Here is a 19,321-nt window from a genome sequence, read left to right as displayed (position 1 = left end):
GAAATGTTCCCTTGGAACATTTCTAACTTTCTTGAAGAGATCTCTAGTCTTTCCCATTCTATTGTTTTCCTCTATTTCTTTGCATTGATCACTGAGGAAGGCTTTCTTATCTCTCCTTGCTATTCTTTAGAGCTCTGCATTCAAATATATTCACAGAAATATATTCATCTATAATTCACACTATCTTACTCTTTGAATTAATCCATGAGGAATAAGATGTATGTCCGAGAAAATTACATTCATGGAAATAGTAGAATGGGAGAGTCATTTTTCTTTTGACTTGATCTTACCTATTCTGGGGAACTGAATAAAAGTTTATAAGCAGCATCAAATCTCTAAGTGTTTTTTTTTTTTTTAATCTATAGAATGGAATGACTAACCTGAACAAAGTAATTCTGAATAATTTTCCAGATTCATGTATACATACACACATACACACACACACACATATATATAAATCTGGGAAACTATATATTTATACACAGTGTGTATACACACACACACACACACACACACACACATACTTAGTTGCTCAGTTATGTCTGACCCTTTGAGACCCCATGGACTGTATTCTGCCAGGCTCCTCTGTACATGGAATTCTCCAAGCAAGAATACTTGAGTGGGTTGCAATTTCCTCCTCCAGGGGATTTTCTCTACCCAGGGATCAAATCCAGGGCTCCAGCATTACAGGTAGATTATTTTCCATCTAAGCCATCAGGGAAGTCCATATACATACATACATACACACACACACACACACACACATATATACATATATGTGTGTGTATATAAAAACACTATATACACTTTCCCAGGTGTATATGTATCCCAACTATCCAAGGGAATGCCTTCTGAAGGAGTAGACTGTTCTCATCACAGAGCCCTACATTAGTAGGGAAAGAGCACATCAGAAGATAGAACACTTGCTACTTGCTTTATTGTCTCACAGAGAACCACTGGTGTGAACATATGATAATACAGAGGGACTAAAATTGTTTTCAGTTTACTAGGAGTAAAAAATATCTTTGTTCTTCCAATTTTCATGGGCTTAAATCTAACTATGAATTCCATGATAACTTATTTTAAGTATTGTTATCTTAATTATTCTTATTACCTATTGTATTATCTAAATTGTTATCTATGCTATTATCTTAATACTTATTCATCACTAGTAAATAGTAAGCACATTGTACAATAACTCATTTAACCCATATCAATTTTATATTATGCCCACTTTACAGATGAGAAAAGTGAAGCACAGAAGAAACTGTGGCGTTTCACTCAGAGTATCCCTCTAGGACTGAAGAACTCATCCTTAAGCTGCTGTTGGCCACTGAGGCTCATGGCTGGGTACCTCCTTGAGGAACTGAGGAGTTGTCAAAAGGCTTTTAGCTAAGGTTGCACCCTCTCCCCAGGGACAGCCCACATTTAATGATTGGTCATTAGATTCACAAAGGAAAGGTTCAGTTCACATGGTTTAACTCAGGATATCCAAAGCCTACCCCAGCTGCAGAATTTCCCATTCATCATCTGAGGCCTCTGCAATAACTTCGTCAGTAATCAACCCTACCCTAGTCCTGGTTCAGCTACCTCCATTCCCTCACAGGTGTTATTCTCAAAAGCATGCTACAATAAACATACTATAGCAAATCTCCCTCTCAGAATGTTTCCCACATAATCCAAACCATGAAAGCTTCTTGTCCAAGATCACACAGACAGTAAGTAGCAAGCCTAAGAAGTTCAACTCCAGAATGCGTGTTCTCAGCCACTATGCAAATATGCTTCCTTAAAAGTAATGTGCTTCATTTTACGTTGGCATCTCACTTAAAAGTCTTGAGCCACACTTTCCAAGTTGTTGCTCAGTCACTCAGTCGTGTCCAACTCTTTGTGACCCCATGGACTGCAGAATGTCAGGCTTCCCTATCCTTCACCATCTCCCAGAGCTTGCTCAAATTCATGTCCATTGAGTCGGTGATGCCATCCAACCATCTCATTCTCTATCATCCCCTTCTCCTGCCTTCAGTCTTTCCCAGTATCAGTCTTTTCCAGTGAGGCAGCTCTTCGCATCAGGTGGCCAGAGTATTGGACCTTCAGCTTCAGCATCAGTCCTTCCAATGAATATTCAGGGTTGATTTCCTTTAGGATGGACTGGTTTGATCTCCTTGCTGTCCAAAGGACTCTCAAGAGTCTTCTCCAACACCCAAGTTGAAGGATCACTAGTATTCCTTTAAAGAGGCTTCCCTGGTGGCTCAGTGGTAAAGAAGCCACCTGCCAAGCAGGAAATATGGGTTCCTTCCCCGGGTGGGAAGATCCCCTGGAGGAGGAAATAGCAATCCACTCCAGTATTCTTTATTGTTTGTTTGCTTTTTCTCGCTTTTTTATTGGAGGATAATTGCTTTACAATATTACATTGGCCTCTGCCATACATCAACATGAATCAGCCATAGGTGTAGCATTCTTGCCTGAGAAATCCCATGGACAGAGAAGCCTAGCTGGCTACAGTCCACATGGTTGCAAAAGAGTTGGACCCAAATTAATGATGATACAGCAACAACAATATTCCTCTAGATCTTCTAGGTCTATATCAACAAGTATGACCCTGTTTAAGTAAGTTCAGTAAATGCCATGCATTTTATCCCCTATTGGACAGTCTCCATGCAAGTTAATATTCCAATAGGACTGGTAGGTTCTGAACAAAGAAATCTTTTTGCATTAAATTTGTAATGTCTTCCAACCAGAGCACCCATTTTAAGAAACATCTATTAGCACCAATCTGCTAGCGTGCTTCAGACCCAGTTTGGGAAACATTGGCCTAAAGAAATCTTCACCATTCTTCCAAGAATACTCTGCTTACCCTTTTGACATTTTGGCATATTTCTTTTCATTTATTTATTTGGCTGCATCGAGTCTTAGTTGTAGCATGCAGGCTCGGGAGTTGAGGAATGAGGACTCAGTTGTCCCGTGGCATGTGGGACCTTAGCTTTCCAAACAGGAATGGAACCAACATCCCCTGCAGTGGAAGGTGGATTCTCAACCACCAGCTCACCAGGGAGGTCCCTGTTTCCCCTGTGTAATCTCTCTTTGATGTCTCACCATTCCTGGGATGCCATCTTAGACTAGTGAGGGACTGCAGTTTTGCACAGAGAAGTACAGAATGTAGAAAGTACTTAGCTGTGTGTTACTTGCCTAAATGCCATAAGATTATGCATAAAGTTATTAATAAATGTCTACATTGGTTGCAAATGCATTATCCTCACATGAAATGGCCATTCAGTGGGGAAAAGTTTAGCCTCTAAACTCAGCTCCAAAATTCTAAGGATTTAAAAACCTATTGAACCTGACTAGGCATCATTTTTATCTTCTGTAAAGAAAGAGAGCAGGGCTCGATTTATTGAAATGCAAAGAGCCTTTCCAGTGCTAACATTATAGGATTCTCTTAACTTTTGATATCATGTATAATGTATTGGTAAGTGGACAGGTTCTAGAAACACACACACAAACACAAACATACATGCACACACACATACACACATTCATACACAAACCTCAATTCTATACCCTCTTCATTATCTGTGTTCTATCTCCTTTTGCTCCTAAAATAATTTGTTGTTGTTGTTGAGTCACTAAGTTGTGTTCAACTCTTTACAACCTCAAAACTGCAGCATGTCAGGCTCCTCTGTCCTCCATTATCTTCTGCCATTTGCTCAAATTCATGTCCTCACGATAAAGTCATATTAGGGACTTATCACAGAGGGTTGTTATGAAGATGAAAATAGATAATGCATGCACAATGTTTAGCATTATCAAACAATTGCTAAATGCTCAATTAATATTTGCCACTTTATCAATGATGTTGGCTGTGTTTTTCAGAGATGGTTGCAGGAGTGACGGTTGAGAAATGAGACGGCATATTATGTGTTTAAACTGTGCATTTTTCCTGGATTTCAAATGTGTTCGATGACTAAGACCAATTGGCCAGAGTAAGTTAGATCACATGAGCACATAATGGATTAACAAATGTGATTATGTTTCTGTGATGCTGATGTTGAAGAATGATGCACAAAGACATCATAAAACTATTATGCCACTCCTAAAGTGCCTTCCATACCCAGAGTAACTTGAAGAAGGCTAAAGAAACCAAACAGGGACAATTACAGTGTAGTTAAAAAATACTAAATGCAGACCATACAAGGACATAGTTTAAAGAAAAGAAATGATTCAAATACTAAAACGACTTGGGAAAATGGCTATCATAAATGAGATAATAGCCATAAATAATGAAGAAAAATAACTATTCCACATTTCCACTCTGGACCACACAAGAACAAAGAGACATAAATTGCTTTCAGATAAAATTAGATTGGCTTCAAGGAAAAACACTGTAACAAAAAGAACTGGTCAGCACCAGCATGTTTTACTAAGGCGTGCTCTGTGACCTCTACTTAGAAATTCACAAATGACAGGATAAATACCCAGCTATTTAGATGATGAAGGAGGAGATTACCTATGATCAGAGGGAAGGATACCATGCAGTTCTTTGCAGTTCCCATGTTTTGACAATTATACAACTTAGCATGCAAAATGTAGCTGTTATCAACACAAGGCTGCTGACAAGGAAATTTCTCCAGGGATTCCTTGAGCCAAATTTTCCCTTCAAAGACCCAAAGTACAAGTCAGCTAGGGGCGGGTGTATTCAATGAGTGATAACAACACTCCCTAATTAGACACAATCTCCTAATCGAGGCATCCACAGAACAGTGAGACTGGTGCTAGTAAATTAGATTTTTTAAATCCTGTTGCAATCACTCCCCTGACATGCCCCCTTCCTTAAGCTCCACACTCGGTTATTTTTTATTTATTGTAATTACTTTAGTAATAAGATTTGTTTTCTTGTTATTATATATATTACTGTGCAGGGTAAGAAAAAAAAATAATAGCCAAAAAGAGTTATGTTTCTTATTTATCTCCTTGGCTGTTATTGGGCCAGGGGGAGGGGTGAGGAGCAGAGAGAAGCTGTAAATAGAAAAGAGTTTCCTACGCAGTGAAGATGTATAGGAACACATTTGCAACAAGGAAGCAGGGCAATAAAGGAATAAGACTAATAATTCAAAAGGGCTTGGTGGCTCAGGGAGATAAATAACCTTTTCCAAGAAAAAGACAACCTGGAAGCCAGGGTAGGGAGGGTGGAGCCACATTACCAAGGTTTACGTCCTGTCTTTGACTTTCCTGTTAAGGCCAGCCAGGCAGCAGGACCCAGAATTTGCAAGAACAAGGCTCCCAGCACTTGCCCAATGCCAGGCTTAGAGGTGCATTTCCTTCTGGTTCCTCATGGGGCGCACTTTCACAGGAATCCAGGCTTCTGTGGGTGCTGGGCAATAAGGCTGGCTAAGATGCTGAGACTGAGTACACCAAGGAGGCAGTCCCTAGGCTGGGGGAGACAGATTGCACCATAGACACTGCTCACACAGATACCCCGAAACACTCTTGGAGATGCCCTGATGGAGGTTGAGGCTGAAGGTTGAGGTTGAGGCTGTGTTCTAAAACACAAGAGGCCAGATTTTCATCCGTTCAAACGGAACAACTAAATTTATTTAAAACGGAAGCAGTGACAGATTTCGCCCCCACTCCTTGGGCTTCAAAATCACTGAGAGCGGTGCCTATAGCCATGAAATTAAAATATGCTTGCTCCTTGGAAGGAAAACTATAAAAAACCTGCTGCTGCTGCTGCTGCTATTGCTAAGTCACCTCAGTCGTGTCCCACTGTGTGTGACCCCATAGACGGCAGCCCACCAGGCTCCCGTGTCCCTGGGATTCTCCAGGCAAGAACACTGGAGTGGGTTGTCATTTCCTTCTCCAATGCATGAAAGTGAGAAGTGAAAGTGAAGTCGCTCAGTCGTGTCCGACTCTTGCGGCCCCATGGACTGCAGCCTACCAGGCTCCTCCTTCCATGGGAGTTTCCAGGCAAGAGTACCGGAGTGGGGTGCCATCGCCTTCTCCTAGACAGTGTATTAAAAAGCAGAGTCATCACTTTGCCGACAAAGGTCCTTATAGTCAAAGCTATGGTTTTTCCAGTTGCCACGTACAGATGTGAGAGTTGGACAATAAAGAAAGTTGACCACCAAAGAACTGATGATTTTGAATTGTGGTGCTTGAGAATACTCTTAACAGTCCCTTGGATTACAAACCAGTCAATCCTAAAGGAAATCAACCCTGAATACTCATTAGATGGACTGATGCTGAAGCTGAAGCTCTAATACTTTGGCCACCTGATGTGAAGAGCTGGCTCATTGGGAAAGACAGGGATGCTGGGAAAAACTGAGGGCAAAAGGAGAAGGAGGCAGAAGGTGAGATGGTGAGATGGCATCACCAACTCAGTGGACATGAATCTGAGCAAACTCCAGGAGACAGTGAAAGACAGCAGACCCTGGTGTGCTGCAGTCCATGGGGTCGAAAAGAGTCAGACCTGAGTTAGCAACTGAACAACAAAAACTGATATTTATTTGAAAAGTAAGCATGAAAAGAAAATAGGCATTAGCTGAATTCTTCCAGTTCCAAGCCTCCCTAGTGCTGTATACTTTATACAATTTATTCAGTTCTCAACCCAACCCATAATTTTTAAATCATAATCACAAGTCAATCAAAGCTCTTACTAAAGAGGTTGTTGTCCTTGTGACTGTTACTTTAAAATTATGAAGTGGATGTAAGATTGATAAATTGTATACATATACATGTTATATATATATACATATATATACACCATGTATATACATATATATCAAATATATATATTAAAGGAGACTTTCTCACCTTTGACCTTATCCCAACCTCTGAAAAATATCTGTCTCATCTATTCTTGCCAAACCTTATCCTGATATCTTTGAAACACTAGAAAATGGAAGCAGGAAAGAGCCTGCTTGGCTTGGCGACTGAGAAGAACTTTGCACGTCCCACAGTTATAATGCAGGCAACAGAAAACAACTGGAAACCATCAGGATGCAGATGGCAGAGTAGGAAGCTCCTGAGTTTATATCCTCTCACAGATACACCTGAACTACAATTACATATGAGCAATTGTGTCAGAATGACCTGGAGACTTGCATACAGATTTTCTACAACTAACAGCATAAAGAAAAGACCACGTCGAGACAGGTAGGAGTAGCAGAGATGCTGCCTCGTCACAGAGCTCACCCCACCATGGGGTCACTGACAACCGGGGGCAGGAGGCAGGTATCACGACTATGGAGATGCCCCCTGAGAAGCGAACAGCCTGAGCCCAGTGTTGTGTTTTCCAGCCTGTGGGACCTGTGCCAGGAAGAAAACACTATGAGCCCCCATAGTGTTTGCTTTTGAAAACCAGCTTGGCTTACATTTAGGAGCGCCAGAGGGTTGTGGCTAACCAAGACCCACTCTTAAAGAGCTTGTAAAAACACACCCACTGAGTTCCAGTGCAGAGGCACAGCCTGAAACGTGCTTGCATCAAACAAGGAAATTTTACAATTTTATGCTCAAAGAGGTTAAGAAGTTGATGCTCAAAGGAGTTAAGTACCCAACCCAAGATCACAGCACAGGTGAGATGTGGAAAGGCTGTTGAGCCCTCATCAATCTGACCCTAGAGTTCTGGTGCTGTGTGCTGTGCTTAGTCGCTCAGTCGTGTCCGACTCTTTGCCACCCCACGACTGTAGCCCACCAGGCTCCTCTGTCCATGGAGTTCTCCAGGCAAGAATACTGGAGTGGGTTGTCATTCCCTTTCCCAGGGGCCTGACCCAGGGATTGAACCTGTGTCTCCTGCATTGCAGGCAGACTCTTTACCAGGGAGTTCTGGCTTATAACTTTATAGTGTGTACTAAACAGGCTAGGATCTAGTGGGAATTTCTCTGGGGAAATAAGTGCTGGTGGACACCATTTATTTTACTCTCCTTTCCCTGGCTTCTAGTTGGCTTAGCGCTAGTGAGCACTATGTCTGTCCCTCTCCATCAAACTAGTTAACACCACGCATCCCATCCTAGCATTCCCCTGAGGACCCTCCACACCTGATCCACCCACCCAAGCAGCCCCTCCAAGTGACTCCCACTCTGGGGGGGTCAGATCTGTCCACAAGCATACTTGCAGTAATCTCAGCTGGGCCTTAGAAACAGCCTTGCCAAGAAGCAGCCCTACCCAGCAGGGCACCTGCAACCACCACAGCCAGGCCTCACAGGCAGCTGGACTGGGGACCTGCCCCCACCACTTTGCTCACAGTCCAACCATAAGAGGAGGGCATTTTCCACCCACAGAGGAGAGCCTGTGTGGTGATCACGTATATGTAAGTCACTCTTCCAAGGCCCAGAGATGTAGCTGACATACCTAATATGTAGAAACATACACAGGGAGGTAGGGAAATTGAGGAGACAAAGGGATACCTTCAAATGAAAGAACAAGACAAAACCTCAGGAAAAGAAGTAAATGAAAAAGAGAAAAGCAACTTACCAAGTGAGGAGTTTAAAGAAGTAATCAGAAAGAGGCTCACAAACCTGGGAGAATAATAGATGAACTCAATAAGAACTTCAGCAAAGAGTAAGAAATTGTAAGTATAAGAAAGAATGAATCAAAACTAAAGAGAGGGAGAGAAAGAGAAGGTTGAGGGGTTTGGCGAAACAGGGAAAGGGAATTAAGAGGTACAAACTTGTAGTTATTTTATAAAATAAGTCACAGCTTAGATAATGTAAAACTTAGGGAATAAAATCAATAACATTGCAATAACTTCATATGTTGACAAATGCTCACTAGACCTATCATGGTGATAAATTAGTAATGTATATAAATGTCAAATCACTATGTGTGTGACATAGTAGTATCATATGTCAACTATACCTCAATAAAAATTTAAATATAAAACATATTCCTTCCTCTAGTTAAAAAAAGAAAGAACACCATCCGAGGAACCCTTCCTTTATAATTCCATACAGTGCTTAACGGTTTCAAAGTGCTGTGGTATTTGACCACGATGATACCTAGGGAAGGTGTCTTCAAACACTGAAGAAACAGGAATGGAGAGCTTAAGTAACTTGTTCAAAGCCACATCGATGGAAAGAATACAACTCTGACCTAAATCAGCCTTTGGATCACCTGATGGAAAGTTTCTTTACTACGCCTCCGTCAGTCATCCCAGATGGGAAAAAAAGAGCGATCCAGGAAGAAGGCAGGAAAAGTTCAAACAGTTTCCTTTGAGAAAAGCAGTGAGGTCTTACTACAGTTCTCATAACAAAGGGACACAGGCTTACGTCCTCCTTCATAAAAGCAGAGCCTCCCCGAGGGTAAAAGGCAAAAGAAATAACACCCTCGGTATTGGCGGAGCTGTCAGAGCTGTGCTTCGTATTTTCCAGTGATGGAAATTGATGGATTTTAGGAAGCCACATGACATACATCATTAAAAACATGGTAGACGTGATGGGAATTGAGAAATAACACATCCAAATTATCCTCAAGGGTTTGCTTTATAAAGACTTCTCAGTATGCTGAAAGAAGGTGTTAAGAGTGGTAATACTATAAAGAGAGATGTCTAAAGGGGAGATCTAGAAAGAAGAACAAATGATCTACCACCTCCCTCCTTGCCTGCATCCCTGCTCCACCTATAGGGGGAGGAACAGAGAAAAACTCCAGTGCAGACAGATAACAAAAGTTGCCCAGCAAATGAGGGAGAAAAGCATTTAACAAAACAAGCCCATTTCCCCAAGAGCCTCAGCTCCGATGTGATCAATGATTCTGCAACATTGAATCATTTTTAATTTAATGCTTCTGGGAAGAGAGGGGGGAACCCATCAACCACAAGCACAGTTGGCAAGAGCTGGGTATTAGCATTTGGCAGCATTTATTATCGCTGTTTATGATGGCATAAATTAGGTTTATGCTGATATAATTAATAATCCTAAATTTAGGAATAATAAATAGTAATATTTATTGGGCACTGCAATATCTGAGGAAGGCAAATGGAAGAGTCAAACTGCTGACCCCCGTCTCGGTGGGCAGGCTGTGGTAGGAAGGGGTGGGAGCAAGGAAGCCCTTGGGAGCACCCTCCCAGAACTATCCACCCAGAACTATGCATCATTTAACACTATGCAAATGACTTAGCAGCAGGACTTTCACAGTTCCCAGAGCAAATCATTTTCATTTTGTCTCTAAGAACAAGTTCATCAACAAGACTGTATCGGATCTCTCTCTAGAAGCAGTTCAGTTCATTTCAGTCGCTTAGTCATGTCGGAGTTTGCAACCCCATGAACTGAACCACACCAGGCTTCCCTGTCCATCACCAACTCCTGAAGCTTGCTCAAGCTTATGTCGGTGATGCCATCCAACCATCTTATCCTCTGTCGTCCCCTTCTTGTCCTGCCTTCAATCTTTCCCAGCATCAGGGTCTTTTCCAATGAGTCAGTTCTTCGCATCAGGAGGCCAAAGTATTGGAACTTCAGCTTTAACATTAGTCCTTCCAATGAATATTCAGGAATGATTTCCTTTAGGATTGACTGGTTTGATCCCTCTGCTGTCCAAGGGACTCTAAAGAGTCTTCTCCAACACGGCAGTTAAAAAGCATCTAGAACCACAACCCTCAAATATTCCCTTAACTCACACTTTTCCTAAGAGGTACGCACAGAGGTTCAGACAGTGCCACCAAATGCCACGTTCTTCATGGATCTCTTTACCTCCTTCTGTCTCTTAGAAGGAACATCACAGATGTCCGGCAAAATCTCTGTAGACCATGATTTGAGACTTGCTGGCAGACATTTGCAAGGCAAGTATTTAAGGTAGAAAACAGTTACATTTGCAACTTTTAAAATAATCTCAAATGCATATGTGTCTTTCATTTTGTTGTTATTTGATGCAGGTGCAGAAAAGGGACATGAACTTGGAGGGGGAAGGGGCTGAGATGATGTGGGAGAATGGAATTGACATATATACCCTCCCCTGTGTAAAACAGATAACCAGTGGGAACCTGCTGTACAACACAGGGAGCCCAGCACCATGCTCTGTGATGACCTAGAGGGGTGAGATGCAGGAGCTGGGAGGGAGGTCCCAGAGGGAGGGGATATATGTATACATACCATTGACTGACTTTATTATACAACAGAAATTAACACAACATTGTACAGCAACTATTCTCCGATGTTTAAAAAAAGTTTTAAAACTTTACCTTTTAATTTTAAAAAGAGTCTGTGAGATTAACATATTCCTGTAAGTGTTCCCTTTCTGTGCCTAGGAGAACATCTCAGCATTCAAACTGGACTGAGACTTCCATTGTTCCTTTTTTTTCCAGTGAGGGCATCAGGTAAATGGAGAAAACTATAGTTCCTCCATCCAAATAATCCTTTCTGGATCAAAATAACATTTCCCCCTATTATCTATATAAAGAAAGTAAAGCAAAGAGAAAGAGGTTAAATACCTTTTGCCCACCTGTTCTCAGAGCCCCTAACACTGAGACCAGCAAACAAAGCAGAAACGGAGTCAGACTGCTATTTCCATCCAAAGAACCAACCTTCACTCCATATCCAAAGAAATTAAAATTTTCTTAAAAACAAATATCCATCCACTGATGACTCTGGTCCAGAGACTACAAAAGAGCAAAACATTCTGAATTTTCAAAGTCCGTGATTGCAAGTTTAAGAAACTTTTTCAGCTCCCAGGAAGAGAAATTGCATCCTACGTTGAAGGAAAGATGACTGGCATGGCTAAGCTCTAAGAAACATGACCTTTGGCCAGCAAATATTTCCCAGGGAGATCCCATAGCAGGAGTGGTGGATTTCCTGGGCCTCACTGAAAGGAGAATTTGGAGCTGAAACTTTGGAACGAGAGTTCAATGTGGAGTATCATTCTCCTGTCATGTCATGGCATGGCATGGGATAACGACCATCACTATTTCTCCAGACAACATTTACTCAATCATTCATCTTCCCAAAGGCCACAGAGAATGTAGAACTTTCTTCTGTTAGGCTCTTTGGCTTGGGATCATTTTGGCCTTTGGACAGGAGGACAAAGTGCCTTGCTGAGAGAGAGAGTGATACAGATAGAGGCTGACCGTCTACAGACAGTATCCCTCTGCCTTTACTGGTCTCTCCTGTATTTTCCTGCTTCTCCTTCTCCCCTCTACAAAGGAGTGTCATCTGCTGTCCTTGCTTTTCAGGGCATAGGGCAGAACTCATAAGGGCACAAATCTTCCCAGCGTGGAAGATGCTGATTAAACCTTAGCCTGTTGGAGACTGTCCAGACATAAAAACAGGCTCCCTGATATGTCATTCATTCAAAACAGTGAATGGGGACTAAAAGGATGAGAAGGGAATAGAGACAGTTAAGCATCATACCCCCAGGCTCAATAAAAATCATACCTCAAATGGGTAGGTTACAAATCGAATCTTCTAATTTTCTTGGTGTTGTTCAGTCACTAAGTCATGTCCAACTTTTCAAGATCCCTTCGACTGCTGAAAGCCTGGCTTCCCTCTCCTTCACTCTCTCCCAGAGTTTGTTCAAACTCATGTCCATTGAGTCGATGAGGCCATCTAACCATCTCATTCTCTGTTGCCCCATTCTCTTGCCTTTAATCTTTCCCAGCATCAGGGTCTTTTCCAATGAGTTGGTTCTCATATCAGGTGGTAAAAGTATTGGAGTTTCAGCTTCAGCATCAGTCCTTCCCATGAATATTCAGGGTTGATTCCCTTTAGGACTGACTGGTTTGATATCCTTGCAGTCCAAGGGACTCTTGAGAGTCTTCTCCAGCACCACAATTCAAAAGCATAAATTCTTGAGTTCTCAGCCTTCTTTATGGCCTAACTCTAACATCTGTACAAGATTGAATGAAAAACTATAGCCAGTGTTTTGTAGTAAAACACTGTGAGTAGTACACCAATACTTGCTTACTAATATTTAACTGAAGATGTATCAGAAAGTTCATTTCTGACAGAGCTGGTTCAAAGCTCTTTAAAGCAAGGGTCTGCAACTTCCAGAATCTAATGCTTGATGCTCTGAGGTGGAGCTGATGTAATAGTAATAGAAATAAAGTGCAGAATAAATGTAATGCACTTGAATCATCCTGAAGCCATCCTCATCCAGTGTGTGGAAAAATTGTGTTTCATGAAAAGGGGCCCTGGTGTCAAAAAGCTTGTGGACCACTGCTTTAGAGCTCTTACTCTGGTCTGAAGATGAACTCTCTGGAGGGCCACATGTTAAAACACTTTAGAAAGGTCAGGTTCACCCTGAGTTAGACTTAACAGGTATGTATTAGGCGCTTACACTTTCCAAGTTCTATGCTGACAGCATTCGAAAGAAGCGTCACCGTATGATGGTATGGAAGGTTTGACATAAGTGGGACTGCACAGCCAGGTGGAAAGAATGGGAGGTTTGCAACCTGACAAACCTGGGTTTAATTCCTGAGTGTGAAACATCAACCATGTGGCTGGCCTTGCATATGTCACCTGATTTTTGCATCCAATTTTTTTTTCCATCTGCAAAATGGGATACGATATTTACTTTTCACAAGTATAAAAAGTTAAATTTAAAAATCATATTTTTATCTTATCAGATTGACAAAGAATAAAAAGAATGATAATGTGCAGCGTTAAAAAGGTATGGAGACCAGGCCCTTTCATCCATCAGTGGGAGGAATATACATCTGCGTATCTTCTATAGAGAGAAATCTGGCAATGATAGGTATTAAATATAAAATGTGCATAACATTTCACTAAGAACACGACTTTTAAGAATTTATCTTAAAGGAAACGACCTGAGAAATTTGTCAAGAGACTGACAAGACTCTTCACCTGTCTGTTGTTTATAAGGAGAACTGTTTGAATTAATTATGGCCCAATAATACAGTAAGATTGCTGTTTTAAAAACGAATAACACCATTTGTATTCTTTGCCATTAGGAAGATGCTGTTTGTTTTTAAACTCTACTATAAAATACAGTATCTTATAAAAGTTAAAATGGGTCTGGATATAGAAATACATGTAAAGAAATAACTGATATACCCGAAGCTGTAGATTTATGAACAAACGCTAATGCATCTTCTTCATCTTCCTAATAGTGTATCTCTCTGGGCAGCCTGATTCAGGGAGGGACTCCATCTTACAAAATTCCACAGGCACAATGTAATTATCATAGATGATAATGTGAACAATACCCCTTGGAGTAATGCAATGTGTTAGCCTGAAATTTGGGTGCTTTTTAATTTCTTCTTTAAGCTTTTTCTGCACAGTGGGACTTTCTACAATAATAAAGCTTCATTCTCCCCCCATTGGAGACAATAAACCACTTTATTTTTTGAAAACAAAGAAGTCACATATAAACAGTAATAAGCCCAATGCAATTGCATAATGGGCACTCTGTAGATGGGCGCTTTGTGCTTGCTTTTCACCAGTTGTCTCTGAGCTCTCAGCCCACAATTCTGTCTCCTTCTCTGTCACACTGCAGCTAAAATTCTGCAGATTGCAATGCTCAGACTACCTTGCCAGTTGACTTCCTGCTAGGTTCTGAAATGAGAGGCGCTAGAGAGAGAGAAGAAGGCAGGAGGAGGAAGTGAAGGGTACCCTCTATGTTTCCCAGTTCAGTAAAGAGACGAGAGCAGCACCAGGTGATTGGCTCAGCCCCTGCGTCTTAAGATGCACACCAATGGCATCACTGCATCCTCTCATGGGTGCCAGCAGCAGGTGGAATGTGTCCCCTTGCTATTTGGATATTACTCTCTGTGACCCTTTCACCTGTGACCTTTGGTCTACTGAAGCCCATGACAAGTCACATTTCCTTCTCAGAGTTCCAAACACCAGTGTTTTGAAGCCTTTCAGCCCCTGGGTTCCAGTAACTCCACAGCTTCCCTTTGCTTCCCCCAGGCTTGTAGGCCGTGCCTGCCTCTGCAAATATTAATCACCTGGTTTCTTCTGCATTCCCCTTTTGAACTTTCAGATTTCTATCACTGTGTGAATCAAATCCCATCTTCCTCAACACCTATTATCTTGATTGTATCACGTATCCTTTCATAATTAAAAAACAATTTTATTTTTAAATGTCTCAATATTACTATGATTTTTAAAACATACTAGCCATTGTACTTATTATTCACTGTCTCCTTAAGAGTTTCTCTAAGTATGAGGGCCACTGCTCTTCTTCACCAATCTGAGGCATAGATACTTTCTTTCAATCTCAATAACACAGCTGAAATAAGACAAAAAGGCTTATTAGCACTTTCAGTTCAGTTCAGTTCAGTCGCTCAGTCGTGTCCGACTCTTTGCAACCCCATGAATCTCAGCATGCCAGGCCTCCCCGTCCATCATCAACTCCTGAAGTTCACTCAGACTCACGTCCATCGAGTCAGTGAGGCCATTCAGCCATCTCATCCTCTGTCGTCCCCTCCTCCTCCTGCCCCCAATCCCTCCCAGCATCAGAGTCTTTATTAAGAATAAATATGAAGAGCTGACTCTTTGGAAAAGCCCCTGATACTGGGAAAGATTGAGGGAAAGAGAAGAAGGGGGTGACAGAATGATATGGTCGGATGGCATCAGTGACTCAATGGTCATGAGTCTGAGCAAATTCATGGAGATAATGAAGGACAGGGAAGCTGGAGTGCTGAGGTCCCTGGGTTCGCAAAGAGTAGGATACAACTTAGTGACTCAAGAACAATAATAAGAATAAAGGATATACAGATGATAACTACTCACAGAAAATTTAAAACTGATCATTGGTGATAGCTGTTCTCATTCTCAGGCAGCAAGTTGAGCAATTGCTTCTTCAGACCTCCTTGACATCCTAGGTGCCATCATTCTAAAATGACCCTCAATGATGTAAGGGGGACCAGAGTTTCTCCAATTTCAAAATCATAAGAATTGTATCTTCCCCCTAAAAGGTCCATTTGTCAGGAGTCTTTTCCTGTTCCAGGATTCACTCCTTTCTTGGAAGATTAATACTGGGAATAGCCAATTCATTCAATGACTACACTGTTCTCTACCCACAAGGAAGTCTTCATGGCCAGTAGTACATGTATCGTGGCATGAAAAGTAAGAATGCTCACCTCCATGATCTAAAGATCGAGCAGCACAAACCTCTGAGTTACTTGTAGGATTTTATGTAAGTGAAGAGGCAGCCCAAGAAACATCTGATGTTGAATTTCTCATGAATCTATTGGTCAGCAGCTTAGAGAGTATCTTCCATTCTTACTTGTGCAAATTTTTAAAAGATTATATACTCACTACAGTCCTTTTTTTTCAAAGGTAACTGATCTGTGAAATCTGAAAATCTGAGAATTAGTGCTACATGTTTTTATCTTGAAGAGATTTGAAATACATTCAAAGAATTGAGGTCATATAGGAGGGGAGCTGGTAACATATCAAAAAAAGGAAGGAAGAGGCCTAGCCAAGCCCAGAGGTAAAGTGAGCCCAAAGGGGATCACCATAATCACTTTGTGATCCTGAATAGTCACCTGAATGAAAATGTACTAGAGAGGACAGTGGAAGAGGAGCCCAGTGACCAAAACTATTCAAAGTCAGACGACTGCTATTTACAGCCAGAAAGTTGGTGGCAACAGGAAGGATGTCTTCTACAATGGAAAAAGCTGGCAGGATATGGTAGAGTGTCCAGGCTTAAGCCAAGCTGGGAATTCAGATTCCATGAAGGAAAACCAAGGATAAACTGATTCATTTATCATGGATCAATACTGTGGAAAGCTGGGAAGGCTATGCCTTCTTTCATCCCTGTCACACTGGATGTGAAGATCAAGGTCAATAATTTGAGATTAACATGTACACACTGCTATATTTTAAATGGATAACCAACAAGGTTCTACTGTCCAGCACAGGGAACTCTGCTCAGTGTTATGTGGCAGCCTGGATCGGAGGGGAGAATGGATCCATGCATATGTATGGCTGAGTCCCTTTGCTGTCCACTTGAAGCCATCACAACATTGTTAATCTCTTTACTCCAGTATAAAATAAAAAGCTTAAAAAAAAAAAAAAAAAAAACAGGACTAACTTTAGAAACCATTTCTGCTGATGGGGCTGAGGCTTTACTTCCATCTCCATCTAGTACCTCAGCTGGTAAAGAATCTGCCCGCAATGCAGGAGACCCCATTTCAATTCCTGGGTTAGGAAAATCCCCTGGAGAAGGGATAGGCTACCCACTCTAGTATCCTTGGGCTTCCCTGGTGGCTCAGATGGTAAAGAATCTGCCTGCAATGCTGGAGACCCCAGTTCAATCCCCAGGTCAGGAAGCTCCCCTGGAGAAAAAAATGCCAACCCACTCCAGTATTGTGGTTTGGAGAATCCCCATGGAGAGAGGAGCCTGGCAGGCTACAGTCCACGGGGTCGCAGTCAGACATGACTGAGTGACTAAGCACACCATCTAAGTCTGGGAAGAGCTGATGGATTAAAATTGACATGGGCTCTGGAGGGAGACGGGTCCAAACCCCAACCTTATCACAAGCTGGCTACACAACCTGGGCATGTGTGTGTGTGTGTTTGCCTGAGCGTTTTAATTATCTAGACAATTTTTAGTGCCATTTTTCAACTAGACTATGTGATAACTTATTTTTATCTCTTTAGTCTCAATTACCTTATCATTTAATGGACAGAGACTAAGTAATATACAAGGATCCGCCCAGCTAGAACATTTTAAGTTTCTTTGATTTTAATGCTTTTAAATCTCTATAGAAAAGGAATGCAGAATAGACAGTAGTTATAGTCCTGCCTCTGTAATATCAGCTACTTAAACTGAACTGAATAGACAGCTAATGGGAAGCTGCTGTGGAGCACAGGGAACTCAGCTCGGTGCTCTGTGACAACCTAGAGGGGTGGGCTGGTGGTGTGGGAGGGAGGGTCAAGAGGGAGGGGATATACATATACTTACAGCTGATTCACTTTGCCTTACAGCAGAAACTAATATTGTAAAGCAATTATACCCCAATTAAAAAATAAATAAACTGCTCTGAAGACTTCACCCCTGTATATGTATTTAAATTTATTTTCATACCTGAAAATTATACAGAAGATCTACTGATACTCCGGTTGGGCCATAATTACTACTGGATAAGAAAATACATGTAAAAGAGAAAGATTCTTTCTTGACTTAAAAAAGGTGCTAAATATTTTCCTAGATAAAGTCTGTGAGGGCTTTTAATGTAGTAAAATAAAGCCTTCCCAACTCACAAATAAAAGGCTATCCATACTAAGTTTAAATGGTCCTAGATAGTTAAAATCATCAAAATTTTTATCTGATCTTTATAGTTTCATATGTTTCTTCTAGAGCAGATAGCCCCAACTTTTTTGGCAGCAGGAGCTGGTTTCATGGAAGATCATTTTTCCATGAACTGGCAGGAGGGATGGTTTGGGGATGATTCAGGGCAATCCATTTATTGTGCACATTATTGCTATCATTATTATATCAGCTCCACCTAAGATCATCAGGCGTTAGAATCCAGATATTGGGGACCGCTGTCCTAAAGCAGTCAGCTATTACTTACAGCATGACCTTGTTCTTTTTTTACTATTGCGGTAGAGTTGGCTTTATAATCTTGTGTTAGTTTCTGCTGGATTCAAGATGGCAAAACACCATCTTTACTGTTTTCTTTACTGTTGTTTACTTCTTTTCCACTGTGGTCTTGGAAGAGGTAATCACGTTTGTAGACTTGTATATATACTAAGGACAAATATACTCAGGACAAATATACTCCGATTCTACTGGGAACAAAATGTTGGCCTGTGTGTTGATTTTATAAAAATTCTTTGTCACTACCATCCACCCAGCAACCAAAGTCCAAAAACTGGGATTCACATTAGATCTCTTCCTCTCATTCACTTACTTGCCATGATGACCTTTTAAGGTATCACCTGTCTTCTCCCACCTCCCGCTTTAATCAAGCCACCATTATCACCTCTGCTTTAACCCAACTGGTGGTCTCCTACTTTTATTGCACGTTGGGAAGAATTATAAGAATCAACGGATCACTGCGTCAGGCCTCCCAGATTACTTAGAACTCAGCCTAGTTCAATACAAATGACCAGGCCAACAAGATGGTAGGACGTTTCTTTTGGAAACCATCTTTGTGATTTGTTTTCCTGTTACAGACATATGTTGCTAAGATATCTTTGGTTTGGCAAGACCCTCTCTATTTCTGCTAGAAAATCCTGGCTTTGTCTCCCTGACCACTGCTATTAAAACCTCTCAGCCATCCTCAGAGTCTCCATTAGCATCAAATAAACTACTCCACCTTTACACGGTTTTTCAAACTCCATAGGGGCCCATCATTTCTTGTAAAAGAAAAGCTTCATGTGGTAGATTAAGTGCCAAGTTCAAGTTTGGGCTCTTTAATCTTTAG

General features: G+C 41.4%; 1 protein-coding gene and 1 pseudogene across 2 annotated transcripts in view; both read right to left on the bottom strand.

The window, feature by feature from the left end:
• LOC139178365 (inositol polyphosphate 1-phosphatase pseudogene) overlaps positions 1 to 18,812 on the bottom strand; it is a 77,600-nt pseudogene extending 58,788 nt beyond the window's left edge.
• AGBL1 (AGBL carboxypeptidase 1) overlaps positions 1 to 19,321 on the bottom strand; it is a 932,974-nt gene that overhangs the window by 552,335 nt on the left and 361,318 nt on the right. The gene's annotated exons all lie outside the window — the stretch shown is intronic.

Source organism: Bos indicus, chromosome 21, assembly GCF_029378745.1.
Source record: "Bos indicus isolate NIAB-ARS_2022 breed Sahiwal x Tharparkar chromosome 21, NIAB-ARS_B.indTharparkar_mat_pri_1.0, whole genome shotgun sequence".
Taxonomy (NCBI): Eukaryota; Metazoa; Chordata; class Mammalia; order Artiodactyla; family Bovidae; genus Bos; species Bos indicus.
The sequence above is the reverse complement of the archived record's forward strand: the minus strand, read 5'-3'. Positions and strand labels throughout refer to the sequence as shown.